The sequence below is a fragment of the Poecile atricapillus genome, chromosome 3, assembly GCF_030490865.1.
Source record: "Poecile atricapillus isolate bPoeAtr1 chromosome 3, bPoeAtr1.hap1, whole genome shotgun sequence".
NCBI classification, from domain to species: domain Eukaryota; kingdom Metazoa; phylum Chordata; class Aves; order Passeriformes; family Paridae; genus Poecile; species Poecile atricapillus.
The window spans coordinates 96,463,795-96,479,262 of record NC_081251.1 but is presented as its reverse complement, the minus strand read 5'-3'; the positions used below and the strand labels follow the sequence as shown (position 1 = coordinate 96,479,262).

The 15,468-nt window shown below is 38.9% G+C and overlaps 1 protein-coding gene across 46 annotated transcripts in view; it reads left to right on the top strand.

Annotated features, from left to right (window-relative positions):
• Nucleotides 1-15,468, top strand: part of ESRRG (estrogen related receptor gamma) — a 387,839-nt gene that overhangs the window by 169,084 nt on the left and 203,287 nt on the right. Inside the window, exon 1 of one of the 46 annotated variants that reach the window (XM_058835870.1) lies at nucleotides 608-626. The exons of the other annotated variants lie outside the window; for them this stretch is intronic. The gene's annotated coding sequence lies outside the window, so the exon portion shown is untranslated. Of the gene's footprint in view, nucleotides 1-607; nucleotides 627-15,468 lie in introns of those variants that run through there. 46 annotated transcript variants of the gene reach the window in all.

Sequence of the window (15,468 nt, the reverse complement as noted above, 5' to 3'; positions counted from 1 at the left end):
AATGTCTTATGTTTGGGTACATTCATTTTATATCTTCATTTTATATCACTTATAACATGACTCTGGGGTGGTGATATTTCGCAGCCTAATCAGAGAGTTAAACCTGTGCAAAACCTGCTTGATCTAGGGATCAGGCTTTGCATGTCTGTATGACGGGGGATGAATTTCTTCATACTCTCCTGTTTAGAGGAACATCTATGGCTCAGTTGTGCCTTTGCACTGGTTGAAAGTAATTTGGCAATCTCAAGCATGGAAATGGAAGTTTCATACTCCACCTCCCCATCTCCCAGCCTCAAGCACATTTTGTGCATGGACCATCCTTATCATCAGCATCTGTCTTTTGAGTGATGATTTACTTGTCTCTAGGTTTCTGTCCCTTTATACAATACCAGATCTAAAATTATATCTGTCTGGAGGAAAATGCATTATCTCAAAGAATTAATACTGATTCAAAAAATTTATTGCCAGGAACTACATGTGATATTGCTTTAAATTAACCAATAATTATTCAGAATAATGTAGGAAAGAGTTAAAAATAATAAACCAAAAAAAATAAAAATAAAAATCCCTTTTCCAGGCAACTGGACCCCTTCCTTTCAACACAGCTGTTACAGGAGGTTTCAATGGTATGAATAAATGTATTTCTTTTAACACTTTTGTTGTTTAAAATGCTATTGTTTCATCTGAGGTGTGAGGAGATGTGCTAACCTTGTCAATGTGGGTGCAGTAGAGCAGAAATGATAACTGTATATACTTTTTTTTTATAAAAATACAGAGAGAGTGTGTGTGTGAGAGAGAGAGACAACTTATTTAAATCCTGAATACAGTCAGACCTCATATGCATTGTTAAAAAAAAGCCCTAAAGAATTGCATATGGATTAGGGGGATGAATATTCTATTATTTCAGTCTGTTCTGCTGATCTTCTTATTGTGACTTTGCGCTTCAGAAATCTGCCAGGAATTTGGCTTTGCTGTACTAGACAGTAATTTTAAATGTGTATCAAGCACTTGATAGTGTATGATTTGCGTGCTGTTGCATTCCCATTCCCTAAATTTTCCACCAATTTATTACTTTTTTCATACTGTTTTAATATTTCAGGATGATGAATATATACAGCATCATTAAAAGTAAATAAAAAATGCATGAAATTAAAAAATGGAATATTAGATGTTTCTTTGCTGTAATCCCTAGGTCCAATAGGAATGAAATGTCTCTGTTCTGTCAAGTAATCCCTAAACATGATTAGGGACCTTGTAGTTTCCACATAGCCCACATAATATTTGTATCATATAAGCCTATTTATGTAAGGTTTGAGTAAAAGTTGTTATTAGAAGACCTATAAACCTATTCTACAATTCAAAAAGATATGCTTGCCTCTTAATCTCTCTACTTTTATTATTTTGCTGGAGATGGCAACACGTCCTTAATTCATATTTCAGAATTCTTTTGCATCTTTTGGATACTTATATCATGCATTAACAATCCCAATGAAATGTATTTTTAAGACAGAGGACTGAGTTCAACAGTTCATCTACACATGCAGCTTCTCCTTAAATCCTCATTGGAAGGGATGTGCCCCTCTTTCTAGGTCTGTCCTTGGACATCTGGGTTTAATCTGACCTGGGGGTCTGGAGATGGAGAGATCGTTTTTCTCATTTTGGGGAAGGGAAGGTGGAAAGAGGGAGGGGGTTAATTTTCTCTGTTTCAATCCTGTGATCATGTATTTTCAGTGATGGAGGTGCTTCTGGCAGCTCCACGGAAAGTTTTAGAAATCAGCTTTTGGTTTGATAGGCCTATAGCAGAGTTTTAGAGAGAAATAGCTAGGAAGAAGGAAAATGGGGAAAAGCCTTGAATGACAGAAGAATAAGACAGGAGAGACTGGGCATTTCCAGCTGTTTCTTGTGACAGTCATGTTGCAGGTACAACCACCCAACACTTCCTATTTGCTGGCTCAGCTTCTTTCCTGGGCAGCAGAAATGCTCATAGTCCCATCTTAGGTGTTGTTAGGCTGAATTCATTAATGTGCAGAGGTATTCCAGTTCCATGGTAGCACAAGGAAGATCAATAAATAAATAAAGAACAGTAACTTGTATACTTCTATGGTTTGAGTAGGCTTTCACGAAGAAAATATTTTCAAATGATCGCAGGGGTCAGCTGTGGCAATTCCATATTTCCCATAAGAAAATTTGAGATTATATTAACCTTGGGCTATCTACTCAAAAAAACCCTGTGGAAATACACCTGTATTGCTTTCCACACTGCACTGAAATTTAGTTTCATTTCATTTTCAGCAGTTAGGGTGGCATTTGAGCAATAACCCTATTCTTGTATTTATGAACTAAGAGAAGCAAAACTGCTCACTGCTGAGCCCAGGGATCCTCTTCCAGGAAAATTGAGATCAATAACTGCTACCAAGTCTTCATTTATAGGGAGTGTTAAATGACCACAAAGTCCTGACATTCTTCAATTAATAGGTTGTGCTTGAAACCAGGCTATCTACCACCTGCCCCCACCCCAAGTTACCATAGTCAGAAATTTTGATCTTTTATATAATTTTAAGCAGTCACTTTCAGTTGTTACAATTCCTTTTCCACTGGAGAGGCTGTATTACAGCAGTACCAATAAGTTAGAGGTAAATGATGGTCCCCCTCACCAGTCTCCTCCTTCCTGCAAGTAGTAGAAGGTGGGAATAAGATGATGATACTTGAGGCTCATTTAATCATCCAAAGCAGGGATTTAAAATTATTATTGCAGTTACTTTTGGATTTTGGTAATCAGCAAAAAGGGAAGTGCACACCCCAACCAGAATAGAACAACCCTGAAAACTGAAAAGCCTTGCACGCAGATGTGTTTTCAGTTGCCTTTATTCCCTCAGTTTAAGTGGAAAAGAGGGATTTGGGAAAGTGAGAGCTTAATTTAACAAAATAATATTATGCTTTCAATCCCTGAAATGAATGAATTATTTGGATACTTAGCAGTATAATGTCTTTGAATAATGCTGGTACTTAAGTTAGAAAAAATGATATTGTCAGTGTGCTGTGTTTTCCTCTTATGATGTTTTTACCAATTTGGCATTTATGGGAAGCAATATCATTGTTGAGAAGTTTCCAAATTGCTTTTTATAGAAATCCGCAGAAATTAAATCTCCTCCTTGTTATGAAAATGAAGTGATGTCTTGAGACACTGGTATATTAGCACAAATCTGTGGAGACAATAAGCCAAATTCTGCTTGCAGTTATTGTGTCCACTTTTAATAGCTTCAGGAAGCTGTATTAGGTATAGGCTGTTGCAGGGCATTGTAAATAAGCATCATCTTAGCTACAGCGTGTGAGCAGTAGTAAGAGGCAGTGCAACATCCCAGCCCTTTTCCCTGTCCCCCTCAGATCATGTGGCTCAGGACATGTTGGAAGGAAAGACATTAAATGGGTTGGAAGTGAGACCAGTTCATGGGCAGTCCAGGCAAGCCAGTGTTTAGAGGGGCGCAGTGCAGAGTTATTTTAACTCAGAGGCATAACGTGTCTTCATAGCTGAATTTAAACCACATAAAACTGCTGTATGTGACATGTTTAAAGTCACTGACAGAATTAAGGCAGGACTAAGGCAAGTGCATGATTGGTTTTCACAAATATAATCAAATCTAAGAGATGGAGATGCAAGATGGATCAAATTTTAAGACCTGATTTACCTACATCAAATACTTAATGGGATGCTTAATTTGATTGCTTCACCAAAAACTACTCCCAGTAGTAAAGCTTCTGACTAAATGCCTGCGTAATCAAGGGATCTGCATGCATCATCTACGTCTTGAATTCCACTCACAAATAACCAGCAATTAATGGTTCAGAATGACTGCAGGGAATGGTTTAAGGTTCAAAATGGCAGCTCTAGGGTTTGGGGGTCCTTTAGCATTATTTCACTATGTTTTTTAGGAGTAAGGATGGACTTCTGCAAGTCCATGTAGACAGAAGATTTTTAACTTGGCTTGCAGAAGGCTCTTTATGGCTACAGCTAGAAGCCATCTCTCTTCAGCAAGGCTAGATGCTTTTGATAATGAGACTTAGACTCTTTATATTAAACCAAACATATTAGCCTACTCCTGTGCAGCCTAAGTGTCCCATTATCTGGGTGTGTTAATAAAAAATCAGGAAAGTTCTTTGAATAGAGGGATGACAGCTGTTGTATGTATTTTGTAGCAATCACAAGGCACTGTATACTTTCTTCTTGGGATTAAACCCATTTCTGAGTGAAAGGTCAGCAGTCACTATTGGCACCCTTTTTTATTTTTTCTTTTATTAATTTGTCTCATTGTAATGTATATGAGGTACATGAGAATATCAGACCAAGAGTCTTGAAAATACTGATACATCCTCATTATTTTTACTGCAGTATTTCTATAGTAGTGAATCCTCAATTACATTTAGTCTTTATTTCCCTCAGCACAGCTACAACAATTGAAATTAAGGGTGTTATGCTCACAGTCCCTTTCAGCACTCATTTGAGTTCAGGCCAACTTTGGCTGTTTTCTCACAGTAACCTTTACAAGGCAACCGATAAACATTATTTTTGTTTTAATGACTCCCAAATAATGTCATATTTAAATGAAATGCAGTTTGCCTCAGCAGGGATCTTTGAATTTATGAGCATTTTTGTCCCATATCCTACAATAATGTGACAAATATTTGCATTTTTACTGTTTTCTTGAATACTTCTAAACACTCGTTTTTAGGAGACTTCAGATTGCTTTTGAACATATTTGAATGCATTTTTAGCTATCACCAAGCTTAAAATAGGAACCCTTTTTTTCAGCTTATCTTTATTAAACACCTGTAAAAATCAGTAGTATTTCTTTTTTCTTGTAAAGCTTTCTTCCTTTAACAAATGCCAGAAATGCTGCACTGTTTGTTCCAGTATGGTCTTCTTTTCTTGGCGGTAATGGGCAGTAAATGGTCTGGTAGCATCTCTTCCATACACACAGGCATTTACCTGCTTGAATATCATAAACAGAAATTTTAAATTATAATGAAATGCATCTTGTCTTGAACTATAATCAATTAATATTAGAAATTCTAGGCAGCCTTTAGAAAATATTCAGAATGAAATCTTAGAAATTGATAATTCTGTACAAATTATATAAACCTCTGATCTGAAGACTAGGTTGCCTGGTATGGCAGTGGCCAATTATTTACATTATTGAATATTCACTTTCCTTTTTTAAAACCAGGGGGTTTTTTTTGCCAGGGGAAGGATTTTTGTGGTGTTTGGGGTGTGTCTGTTGTTTGGGGTTTGCTCAGGCAGGTACTTGAAAAGAAATTTTATTATTCAGCATCTTTATAATGCTGTGTATTTAGCAGCTTAATCTTGCTGTTCTTGGAGGCAGTTTCACGGAGTTCTTCATGTCTTGGCTGGGTTAAGTTTTCTGTTTTCATATACTTTTTTTTTCTCAAGAATGAAAATTGGCTGCTTATTTTTAAAGTGATGTTTTTATGTGTTGAATCAAATAAAAAAAAATTATTTGCATTAATTCAGGTATCTCTATACAATCGTACTAAGACCTCTCTAGCATTCACAGAAGTCAGTGGGAAGGTTTCTGCATTGTTCTTGTCCTGCAAAAATAACTTCTGTGTATGCTTTTTTAGTCAAAAACCCCAACCAAATACCCTGTACAGAATTTTGTAAGTAAAAGCAAATAATTTAAAATAGGATTGTGGTTACTCACCATTCTGCACTTGAGCACTGTGCTAGAAGTTGGTTAAAATTAGACTTCCTTAATGGACTAGCGAGGGAAGGTAGGAGTGAAAACAAGAAAAAGATGACAGAAGTAAATATGCTCATAAATACAGAAACGACGTGTTTGCTTTTGTGGCCTTTGATCAAGCCCAGGAGTTTACTTTCAAAGGACATTGCGGGATGCTTGGGAAAGGAACAGCCACCCGGCGTAATTGGAAAGGGGGAAGGTCTGCAGCACGGCGGCTGCTGCTGCTCCTGCCTCTCTGATAAGATTGTAAGAGTTGCCAATATCAGTATTCAGCCTTGTAGCGTGTCAGGGCGCTTTCATGTGAACTGAAGTGAACTGTCTGTACGCGCTCCCTCCCGCGCTCCTTCCCTGCGCTCGGCGCCGCATTGAAGTCAGGGGAGAGGAAAAAAAGATTTGAGGATTGCCCAATTTGTTCTGACATAAAGAGATGTTTAGCTCTGTGAAAGGTGGTGGAGGCAGAGTGCCTGACTGACATTTCAACAGGCTGTCTGCTGGGATTGCTCACTTCATGTCCCTTCATATTCCTGCTGTGTCCTGCGCGAGTGCTCTTGTCTAATCTTCACAGCGAGAGTGCCAAGAGTCCCCTGGGCTTCGGTGCTCAATACCTTGTTAGACGGGGCGTACGATGCCATAGCTCCTTCCTTCATGCTTGCTTTTGCTCTAATGTTTCAGGCTTCTTTCAAGTCCAATTTTTTTCTTTTTTTTTTTTTTTTTTTTTTTTTAAAGGGATTTGCTAAAATAAGCATGTGTATCTCCTAATCGCTTCAGTCTCTCAGCAATGCTAGATTTGGGTCATACCAGGTAAAAATACATGGAGGGGAAGAGAATAAAAAAATCCCTGTAAGTCAAAGTTTTAAGCATCATTCTCTGCTTTTGTTTTTAAATTAAGGTGCATTGACCTCCTTTGGCTGGTTTAGAAAGCAGACGGGAGAAAACACTCATTGAACAAGCAGTGGGAGGTATAACATGTTGATAATAAAGCTGAGACAGTGCCTGATCAGAAATGCTGAACTCCATACCAGGGGATGCAGGGGAGTTTAGTTGTTGAGGGGTCTGTGTGCTTTTACAATTCCAAACATGTTGTGATTCATTCTGGCATGCCACATCCTGTTAGATCATATTGGGGCAGCCCATGGAGCCAAGTAACACTAAGAACATGAATTAATGAGAGCTACTGCTCACCTCTTATTCCAGGGGCATTATCAGGTATCTTGTTAGCCACAGTTCCTATCTGGATTCAATCCTTCTAAAGCAGAGATGATATTAAAGATATATGTGTTATGTCTTAGACAGATAGATATGTTCTTTTTCATTAGCTTTCTCAAAATACATCAATTCATGGATGTAGTTTAATCCGTGTTAAGTCATTAATAACTATTCACATACTGCACTCATGGTCTTCCTTTACATGTTTTTAAAGGCACTTCTTTTCCTCAAGTGTATTATTGCTGGTGACAAAAAGCAGAATGGTAACATATTCTGTTTCCTGCAGATCTGGGATCCCCATACTGTGATCCCAAAAGCACATTGCATGGATTCCATGGTTCACATGGTTGCCACTGCTCAAGTTTCCCTTCAGTTTCAAGTTCTGATAAACGTCTCATAATCCCTCTCTGATCTGGAGGTGCAGTCGTCTGTCTCACCAGGCAAGAGATTCCTAATGCAAACCCCCATTCTCAGACATGCCCTCCGAACCTTTGTGTGTAAAGCTGCACCCTTGCTCCTTCCACAGTGCAAGGACAGCTACAAAAACCAGTGACCGTGAGTAGCTGCATGGTTTTCCTCAGCCAGTGTCATATCTACTCTCATGTTCTGTTTACTAGGAACCAGCAACAACTTTTTTTCCTGCAATAGACTGAACAGGTGGATATTAAAACTAACTTATCATCCTTTCTGTAGCACCTACAACCCAGAAGAGTTGAATTTATATCAGTACACTGTCACAATTTGAGGGTGTTGTACAGGTGCTGTAGGGGTCTTGGCAGGGTCCTGGCCATTCAGAAGACAAAATTCCAGATCTCTGAAATTAAAATACCCAAGGAATTAGCTAGTGAGCTTTCTGCTGTAGGTACAGGTTTTAAAAAGGAGTTGGATGGATCTCAGACACCAGAAAAGGCTCTCACATACATAAGGGTCATTTAGAAGAGGGGATACCGAGGAGATAGTGCCAGTTGTGCCCATCTCAGTTGTTGGGATATCCTGAGCTCCTGTGGGTGTTTCAGTGTGGAGAAACATATTGGCAGAATGTTTTCATCCTTCAGGCTGTGGTCCAACAGTTTGTGATATATGTCTAATTTAAGCATGTGAGCAGTTCAGGAGATGTGTGGAGACAAGTCGTGTGTAGTGTTACATACATTTAGTGGTTTGCTGCATTGAATGCTAAGCAAGAGCTGTGTGCTCCCAGTAGGAAAGAAGCCAGTGCACATGAGCTGTTTGGAGGTACAGACAGAGAAATGCCTGTTGTATGTGTGTGTGTGCATACAGGCCTGCTTCCTTCCTATTTGCTTTTGTCTGGACGCATGTATCACTGTGTAATATTTCACCTGTATCACTAATTTAATTGTTTTATGAAATTTGTACTTGCCTGTGCAAGTATAGCAGTAAAGCCCATGCTGTTAACTGAGGTTGATTGTTTCCAAACAGCTGATTACAGAACTTACCATCAATTTAACAGAAGTTGTGTTTATTTAAAAATTGACTTAAAAGACAGTAAATGACTTGATGACTCATTAAATCAATTTAAAAATTGACTTAAAATGCAGTAAGTGACTCATTATGTTAAGCTATAGAAAGACACCCAATAAAAAGAAGATAAAAAGAAACCTGGCAGGAAGTTGTGGCTTCATATCCTGATTTATTTTTGTTCAGAATAAAATGGTCTGATTACCAAAAGTGGATGCAAGGGCATCTACCTGACTATTATGAAATACTCAGGTAGTAAAAGCACTGCCATTGTCACTGAAATACTTCCCTGATTTTTTTATCAATAAATGAAGTTTACAATAATGCTTTGGCCAGGAGATATTGAGTTGCATACCAGGATACTATTAAGTTACTAATATTGAGCAACTGTTCTGTATGTCTCCAGATTTGTTGAACATAATGTCTATATGTTAAACAGTTTTCTATGGTATTTAAAAATTGACATTTCAAAGAGTGTAATAGCATAATGAAATGTAAACTGAAAACAGGAATGAGTTAATTAGACTAATGATCCCTTGACTCCTTTATTAGCCAGCTCTTTAGAAATTGGGATTAGCTTTGTTTTCTCTGCTGAATAAAGACAGGAAGGATGATGTTGATTCTAGTAAATGACAGCACCAGAAGAAATTAGTGTTTTCCTGTTCATTGTAGGTTTCATCGTCTGAGATAAAAATTTAGCCTTCCTGTACGCATACCTTATTTCATTACACTTTGAGTTTCACTTGGATCGAAAGAGAAATCAGGAAAATAGTTTAGGAATGCCTACTAATTTTGTATCATGATTTTAGGGTGATCCATTCTGTGTGATTTCTAGACCTGAAACTTTATGACTCTTTGTGCAAACCTGGAGCAAACTGGGTTTGTATTTAAATGAAGGCTTCAGAAAAGGCCAGCTTGACAACTTTTTGATCTAGGTTTTGAACACTTAATTTTTCCTCTCTATAAGAGAGTGATTTGCACATCTCTTGCTTTTAAGGGCTATCAAGAAGCATGAGAATTACCTCTATAGTGGTTCAAACTAAGCATGCACAGAGAAACGAAATTGTTTTTACGACAAATAGGAGGATTCGTAATTCAGCAGCTGTTAGCGAAACAACATCATTAAAACTTCCAGCAATTCCAGACCTCGCTCTCGGGACTCGCTCAGGCCAAGCTAAACCTTAAATAAAGTGCTGAATTATAGGCAGGAAAAAGAAAAGCAGAACTTAAATTGGTAGGAATTAGTGATGATTCACTAAGCTAATTTCTGCCCTCCGTTTCCCTTGTGTGATGGCGCATGGAGCGGCGCTGGGATGAGGGAGGGCAGAGTGGGAGCTGCTGACAGCCAGCTTTTAAGTTTGGATTCCTTCTGGTAGATCTTTATCCTGCAAAGTAATGAGCTCCTCAGCTTCCCCTGAAACCTGTAGGTATAGAGGGCACCCAGCGCCGTGCAGGATCAGATCTTTAACGAATGCCTGAGGAATACAAAATTTATTGCACAAATGAGGCGACAGAGAGGAGGTGGCAGTAGCTGAGTTATGAAGCTTTTTACGTACTGGCAGGTTTTGTTTGCTATCCTGCATGCCCCTTCTTAAGCGTTCTGTGAGCACCACTCTGAAGCAGAAGTAATAATGCCATTTGCTTATAGTTCAGTGTTTCCAGCTTTCTGGAGGGCCCTTTTGGAGAGATGGGGCAGGATGGCGGTCAGCACACTCGGGTGTCACTGCTCCTCTCCTTTAGGGAAAGGAGCATCTGGAACCCATCACATGCCTATTAGCTGTTCCCTAGGTGCTGCTCTGTGTCTCTTTGGTGTGGAGCTTACTGGATGCTTGATTTTGGGCTGTCCTGGGCAGGAGGTGCAGCCTGTGCATCGCAGACAGGCAGAGCTGAGCGCTGCTCGCAGTCCATCGCTGCGCCTGACCTTGCGGCTCACTATTAATTTGAAGTAGTGGAATTAAAATTTTCCATTCTTTTGCATTGTCATGCCTCACGTTGATAAGCACAAAGAAATGTAAATAAAAAAGACCTATTTCACAACCCTAGCTACAACCTTTTTGTTTTATGACAAAAGACAGTTAATTAGCATACTAGCAGTAAGCAGCCTTCCCAAACTCCTGCTAATTATGTATTCTGTTGACCGTGACTCCAGTCATAAGGTAATTGGCTTGCAGCAACATGACATTTCAAATCATCTCTTGAAATTACATCAAAAAGCCAGCCTGTTTTGTTTTGATAGGGGAACAATCAATTTGATAAGTGGTAACACAGCTCATTGTTTCACATTAATTAGACTAATTGCAGCATGTTAGCCTCTGAAATAGACAGAACTTGGAGAAGACAAAGGCTGTGGCCTTTAGCATGCAGTGCATGTGGTGGTTCCACTTGCTTGCACATACTGTAGGCAGAAAACAGAGTTGTTAGGATTCAGCCTTGCGGGAGACTGGGTGTTAACAGTGGTTTGATGTGTTATGCTTAATCCACTGGCTTTCAATTATAAGATCCACGTTCAAAAAATCCCAGAGAGAGGAAGGGAGGAAGAAAAAAAAAAAGCCATTTCAATACTAATGGTGACAAAAAGTTTTTTGTGATCTTCTGTTTTGTGTCTCCTGAAAGAGTAGAGATATGGCCACAGGATCCCTTCTATGTTGTGGCACTGAGGGACATGACTTAGTGGTGGACTTTGTACTGCTGAGTTTATGGTCAGACTCGATCTTCCAATCTAAATGATGCAATGGTTCTATGTGTATGGACTATAAGATCTTTCTTTGAGAAGGCTTTACTTTTGTTCCTGTTTTTTTCCTGCCTGTTCCAACTAATGTTTATTTCTTAGAATACCTCAGTTGGGCCATTTTTATTTTCAGTTTTATAGTTACTTAAGAATAATGTATGGGGGGAAAAAAAGTGATGCATAGTGGATGGATTACTGAAAACAGATAGTAGAGATGCATAACCCACCCACGCATTTCTAATTTAGAGCATCTTTGCCCGCTGTTGAGATTACCAATTGTACTTAGCTCTGTGATGATTTTTATGATCAAGCTTTGTCATCTGTAGATTGACATGACCAAATGAATTTTGCTTGTGACCTAATTGAAATGTAAACCAAAGTTTTAAGAGATGAAAAGTTTAAGGGGTTATCTCAGTCCACAGCCTAGGCTAGCTTCATTGCTATTCACAGATTGGTACAGTGGTTTTTGCATGTCAAACCCAACATCAGGCCACTGGGTATGTAAAAATATGTTCTTTGACCAGTACATTGCTAGTATGTTTGGTAAACAGGGTAATAGTCAGCAACTTTTCAAAGACTGAAAAGCATCAGAGACTGGATTCCAAAACTGTGTGCATACTGATGAAATTATATGCAGGAGACAAACTCTGCCTTTTCTTCTACAGTTCTGTAGTCCACCTGTACCATCAGAGTGTTTTACCTTCTGTAATTGCCTCCATTCAACAAAATCTTTCATCACTTGAAAAAAAAAGGTAGATTAAAAACAAACAAAACCAAAAAAGAGAGACATCAGGAGGACAATTCTTAATCATTGAATTGCTTACATGAAAGCTGTAATTCTTCAGTTGCTCTCCATGAAGACAAGATTTTTTTTTTTAAGTGAAGCGAGGAAATCTAGGCAAGTCTGAGTACAGACCTCACCTACACTTTTTTCTTCTGTTATTCCCCGCCACCTCCACACCCCAGTCATTAACTGGTTAGATGTAAAACCTCTGGAGCAGAGATTTTGATAAATTCACCTATAGTCTGTTTGAAGTAGTGTAATTTCATTTAAATCAAAGACTCTATTCTAACAGCTGAATATTCTATTTGCTCATGGAAGCTCTATTTTTATTAGTTTTGCTTATGCTTTATGTTGGCCCCTTAGCAAATGGTCATAAACTGTGTTTTAGATCGAGCTACCAGTGACTTCATACTACTGATTTATTTCTATCATTTACCGGCAAGAATATATTTTTTAAAATGTATTCTAAGCGAATCATGCCTCTCTGTGTCCTCTCCTGTGCTTCCCTTTACTTTGCTCCTCCTTCAACATTTAAACCACCTTTCACTGAGCTTAAAATTACGCCCGGATTAGCGATGTAACTACCCTAATGTGCCGCTCTTACTAAAAAGTCCTGGGCTTATACAAGGAGGTGAATTGGAAAGAAGCAGAAGATTGGAGCCTTTTAGCATTCAGCTTAAGTGCTGGTTCCACTTGCCTGAGCACAAGCTGGAGCCGATGCTGTTAGGATGCAAGCCTGCACCCTCGCTGTCACTGCTGGTCCTTCTGTAGTCAGGTTCCTGCTTGGAGCAGAGCAAATCTTTGCTCAGTTAAGCGAGCGTCAGTCACTGGCAAGCTTGGCTGCCAGCCCAGGTTTGTTAAGACTTTTCTGTGCTGCACCTGAATGAGATATTGAGAAGACATGGCTACCTAAACAGGGCCTAGAAGCAGTAGATGTATTTAAAAAAAAATAAAAAATAAAAAATTAAATTGTCAAGGGAATGACAGAATAATTTTGAGAATATAACTTACACTTCCAGTGCTCGCCTGGGAGGTTTGCAGTAAGGAACCTGTACTGCCTGCTTGATGACAGGTCCTGTGTGATCTTGTTTAAATACCTTTCTCTGTTTTCTTGAAATCCAAGACTAGAAGGTGTTTCTGACTTCTGACTGAGAAACAGGGCATGGGCAAAATGTAACTTAGCAAACTAAAACACATTGATACCATCCTGCAAAGGTGCTGAACTCATTCAAAGGTACCAAATTACTACTTTTGGCTTACATCAACCGTGGGCACTTAGCTACATGTAGGATTGTACTTTCAGGTTGCTTGGCTAGTATCCAGTCAAAGTCAATGGGACCATCTTCATGCGGAAAAGGAATGGTGAGAAATAGAGTTACCAAGTTTTTGGGTTCCATGAAGGCACAGGCAGTGGGTATTCTGCACAGCAAGTTGAGGAAAATCAGGGACAGGGTAAAAAGAGATAAAATAGGAATAGTTTTTAAATAGGAATTGCTGGCAGAGCTATTAATCACACAAGTCTTTGAGCTGTAAGGATTGCATGAGTGGAGCTAATACGAAAGAAGAGAGATACTTTGCCGATATCCTGAAATAGACTATTAAAAGCAACAAGGAAAATTAAAGGGAGATAATGTCTGAACAGATTAATGACATGTAATGATAATTTAAAAAACCCCAAAACTACAGACAAACCCCAAATCTCTTCAAATATCCAAATCCCCACGTGTGATTGTTTTTTCGTATGGGACAGCCTTGTAATAATCAATTTTGCAAGTTGCTGGTCTTGTTACACAGTCTCAGCTCTGAGCTTTGACTCTGATCTCATTTACACTAGTCAAATAAATCAAACTTTCTGCTGTTTCTCTGGCTGTACATTGCACCAATGACCAGAACGTGGACTCTGCTAGAGTTTGTGTGGTTTTTAGCAGGAGATTTCACAGCACTTCTGAAGCAGGTTAGAAAAGGAAGAGAAAAGAGCATTTGTCATTGCTGTCTAAGGTAGGCCACCACCTGCTCTTTGAAGACTGCCAAACTAAATGGGGACTTGATGCAGGTAGGGGTCTTTTGTCTGAAAAGAATCAAGAATCTGTGACTATTAGACAGAGACCTGAGATATAGGTTGTATTATCATATTTCTTGTCAAAATCTACAAAATCATAATCATCTTTGAAATTATAGCATCATTGCAGTAGATTCAGGACAAATTGAGCACAGGCTGAGGACTTTGCACAGGGGATATTTTCCTTACATGGGATGATTTTTTTTAAAAAGTCCTCTTCTTGCTATTTCTATGACCTTCCACCCATAATGTGCAATCGTAGCTGTTTAATGAAAGGAAACAAACTTACATTCTGCACAGACCTGGACTTGTGAAACAAGCAGGGTTTTCAGTGAAGCTTTCATGAGCTATAAATCAGTGTAAAATTTAGCTCATATTACATTCTCATTGAAAATGGGTTATATGATAATTTATGTTGAGCTGATCATAACTAAGCACCTCATAGTAGTGTCCTTCAAAAAATTTTAATCAAGATTGTCTTTCTCTCTCCACCTCTCTTGGTGCAATTTCAAGAGGTTTATTTGCATGTCAATCCGCACGTGTCACTGGAGTTATTCCACTGAAGCAAGCACAACATCCCGGCTGCGTACGTGTTTTACAGCAGCATAATGTCAGGTGACTCTCTGCATTTATTTCTGATTTGTGCTAGTGGAAGAGTCAGGCCCTTAATTCTCTTAAGCCCTGAAAACAGGGGTATTTCCAAGTGCCTGTCAGATCTGTTTTCCAAGTCTTTTTGCGCTTTGCAGTGACTGTGCAAACTGTGAGAAACTGTGGATTGTATGAAAATCACTGAGCTGGTCCTACCTTTTATTTTAGAATCGGTGTCAAAAGGTGTTTCTAAGTATGTTTGACATTTACTTTTAGAGGCCTGGTTTCTCTTGAGGTTTTTCCCCCCATTTGTTGTATGGTGAACGGGAAAGGCATTCCAGAGAGGTATCTTTGGCACCAAATACCTGGAGAGTGCTCTCCAGAACCAAATTGCCAAAAACTCTTTACATCCAGGACCATCTTATTTCACAGTATTCATGCAGCCTTTAATATGGTGGGGTTGTACAGCAAGGACAATTGCTCCATAATTGTTGATAATTAACAGTTTCCCACCTAAGTATGTATGATCAAGACAAACAGGGTGGGGAGAGGTGTGTTGCTAAGAAGTGGGTGTGTTGATTTCTCATGCGGGCTCTTTTCTTTTTCATAATTAAAGGCTTATGGTATGAAGTTACAAATGGGTGGACTCTTAGCAGAATCCTAGAAAGGATAAACAAGTTTTAAAACAGATTTCAAATGGATATTGAAGACAAGGATTATGAGCTATGACCAGAGATGTTGGGTCGAGAAGCACAGGAGAACAGAGTTTTAGTTAAAAAAGCATTAAGCTCACTACGTGTCAAGTTGGACAGCCAAGATCTAAGTAGTTTTCATGCCATGGTGAAGCTTTGGATTTGAAGGTAGGAGACTT